Genomic DNA, 3,560 nt, shown 5'->3' with positions numbered 1-3,560 from the left:
GTTCCTCACAGTGGAAACTGACAGGTTAAATCTCTGAGACAACTTTTTGTATCCTTCCCCTGAACAACTATGTTGAACAATCTTTGTTTTCAGATCATTTGAGAGTTGTTTTGAGTAGCCCATGATGCCACTCTTCAGAGGAGATTCAAATAGGAGATCAACTTGCAATTGGCCACCTTAAATACCTTTTCTTATGATTGGATACATCTGGCTATGAAGTTCAAAGCTCACTGAGGTTACAAAACCAATTTTGTGCTTCAGTAAGTCAGTAAAAAGTAGTTAGGGGAATTCAAATCAATAAAATGATAAGGGTGCCCATACTTTTGCACCGGTCAAATTTTGGTTTAATGCATATGGCACATTTTCTGTTAGTACAATAAACCTCATTTCAATCCTGAAATATTACTGTGTCCATCAGTTATTAGATATATCAAACTGAAATGGCTGTTGCAAACACCAAAATATTTAGAACAAAAAATGATTAAGATTAATAGGGGTGCCCAAACCTTTTCATAGGACTGTATCTCCCATAGACTATAATGGGGTCCGTTTGCTTGCCGCGAGATTTCCGCACGAATCATGTGGACAGAAAAGTAGATTGTGAAGTACTTTCCTGTCCGGATGTTCCCTGCGGAGATCTTGCGGTATGCACACGAACTCCATTATAGTCTATGGGGCCATGTACTTTCACAGTACGCTGCTTGCCAATTTGTTCAGTAGTCCGTTCAGGGGGGTCCCCAAGCGGATTCCACCGAACGGATCACCTACGCAGATGTGAACCAGGCCTATAGGTGTGCACAGTTGCTAACCATCCATTCATATACCTATCATCCATGAGGGAGAGCAGATGCATATCGTAGCTTTCTTCCTCATCACAGGGGAACAAATGTCTCCACCACTTTTTCTGAGAAATACACATTTGTTAAAATAAAAAGAGTTGGGCCTGCTTATACAAGATTTTTGGCACTTTTTAAATAGTGTCAAAAAACAATGCCAGATTCGACCTCATGTTTAGACAAGTCATTTTAATAATAGGGTAAGTTGTGCAGCCAATTCCATCAGTATTGCCACCCTCCCTGCTAATAATGCACGGAATATATTTCTTCTTTAGTTACTGCTCACTACATGAACTGCAGATAGGATCTGTCTTTACACTGTAGAGCAGCCCAGAACTGTTTCCATGATAGGAATCCCACTGCTTTCAATTATATCATATGTATTGTTAAGATTGAAAACCATTGTGAAATCCACAGCATAAACCGATACGCTGCAGGTGTTTTGCCCAGCATATAGATGAGATATTGTTAAATTCCATCTATTTTGCTGGTATTGTACATTGGAGTATGTTAGCTAATGATGCACAAATTCTAAAATGTTTTTAAGTATAGGTCATACTATATGTTTGCATTACTAGGTCTGTCCATGATATGCAGGGCCTAAAGTTTTAGACAAAAGAATGGAACGTTTTCAATTTTACTCTCAAGTTGTCAGCCTTAATATTTTAAATACTCCATTCATATTTGCAGAAATTAATGTTTTCTTCCAGTTGTTCCTTTTATAAAACAAGCAAGAACATTGCCATTTCTGATAGGGACAGTGATTGACAATGTCTGTAAAGCGCTGCGGAATATGATGGCGACAACGGTTATGGACTCACTACAGCTACTACAACAGGAGGTGCAGCACTGCAAGGTCCGCATAGCCACTACTATATCCAGTATTATGACCTTAGAGACTGATGCTGAACAATGCTCAAGTACATGATCTGGTCAAAGAAAAAATACTATGAGATCAAGTTGAGGATCTGGAAAACCATTCCCACAGGAATAATCTATGTATCCTAATTAGGATTAGTTCCTACACGTTGGAAATAAGAGAGTCCTAAGCAAAATCATGGAGAGGGTTTTGAAGGGGTACACATACTGCGGTGATTGCTAGCAGTTGTTTGCGTTTAGAACGCCTTTTGTGCATCAGTATTATGTTGATTTTGTACAGTTTTTCTGCTAATTTTGTATTGCTTTATGCCAAGCCATGGTCCTAATGACTTTTGCATTATGCCTGTGCTTACCCTCTCTAGTCAGATTACTAAATTAAAATTGTTCCTTTGATGTTAAGGGGCTACATTCTCCGCAAACACATAACAAGATATTAAACATTTTAAGAGATTGGGCTCAGATATAGTTATGCTATAGGAAACACACCTAGAGCAACAAGATTTCTTTAGAATGCAGAAATATTGGGTGGGTGAGGTGACACAACGACGGGGTTCTCACTCTTGTCCATAAATCCCTACAAGCAAGGCTAATTGAGGAAGATAGAGAGTATCTTTGCCAGACCAATCTTTGATCCTAAGGGGGAGCTTAAATACAGTACTTACACTGGAGAGTGATAGGAAAAATGAGGCGGCTGGGCGATTGGCTGTAAGATACAGAGGCAGGGTGCTTCCCCTTTCCTCATGTGGTAGTGGTAAGCGCAGATTTCACTTTCACTTACCACTAATAGTTCCTTGGATCCCCGTCCCTTCTCTGCTCTAGGAATTGTGACAGCGCTGGAGCAGGGAAGGGATGGCAGTCCGAGGATCTATGAGTGGTAAGTGAAAGTGTCAGCTCCATCAGTGCAGTGAGTGCTTCCATCTGTATTGATTGAAGCATTGAACTCAATTGGACCCCCTTCCTTCACTGAGCTCCACCCCTGCCGAGGTTTGCCGGGTGCTGGTGCCGGCCCTGTATGCATATGTGTATAAGTTCTTTCACTGCATCCCTCTGCAAATAATAGTATAACCTACTACCCTATTTTTTTTTTATATGGAACGCTTCATCGATTTGTGTCATCCTCGCGCAGGGGCCATGCTAATCTTCTCTGTTTAGTATAAATTTAGTATATGTGCTGCTGAAGCGAGGACACTACCCTATTCTGCACAGCTAAAAAAAGTATGCACTCAAATATGATTCAGGCGTATACCAAATCAGCACTCTATGCACATGAATGTGTGCAGAAATGGGTACATGGGAAAATGGCATGGATAATATTTGCATGCCACATGTGCCTTTATGAGCCCACTGATTTTCTTCAGTGAGCCTGGGCCGCAAAGTGGAAAGGTAGACGACTGACTTCAGCTTGTCTGGTTTCAGGGGTTCATGTATGGGGCCATTCATGAGTGTGTGTACACGGCCATAGAAAATAGTGGGTCAGTGTGCTAGCCATAAAAAACACAGCTAGCACACTGACAAAGTCCATGTTCATGTGCATGGAATCATACTGAACATACCTCCTGAATGTGATGTGAACACAGCTGAATAAAAAATAACTCTGATCAAATACGCTATAAAATCTTGATGTAAATTAAGCCTATTCTTTATCTATTCACCATGCTGTGCCATTTTGTTCTAAACTGACACGTGAGTAATCTCCAATAAATTAGTCTTTTAATGTTTTATTAAATGATCAAAAATATACACCTCTACAACCTTATCCTATTAGGAGCCTATATCACTGAAAACATATGTTGTAAATCCTCAAACCAGATCAACATGTTTACCTGGAGGATTTATGAGAGAATT

The 3,560-nt window shown here is 40.1% G+C and overlaps 1 non-coding gene across 1 annotated transcript; it reads right to left on the bottom strand.

Moving 5' to 3' along the window:
* Positions 1 to 2,798: 2,798 nt before the first annotated feature.
* Positions 2,799 to 2,902, bottom strand: LOC142190917 (U6 spliceosomal RNA). Its single transcript, XR_012714563.1, has one exon. It is a non-coding gene; the product is annotated as a U6 spliceosomal RNA (small nuclear RNA).
* Between the last annotated feature and the right edge of the window lie 658 nt (positions 2,903 to 3,560).

Source organism: Leptodactylus fuscus, chromosome 1 (assembly GCF_031893055.1).
Source record: "Leptodactylus fuscus isolate aLepFus1 chromosome 1, aLepFus1.hap2, whole genome shotgun sequence".
Lineage (NCBI taxonomy): Eukaryota > Metazoa > Chordata > Amphibia > Anura > Leptodactylidae > Leptodactylus > Leptodactylus fuscus.
The sequence above is the reverse complement of the archived record's forward strand: the minus strand, read 5'-3'. Positions and strand labels throughout refer to the sequence as shown.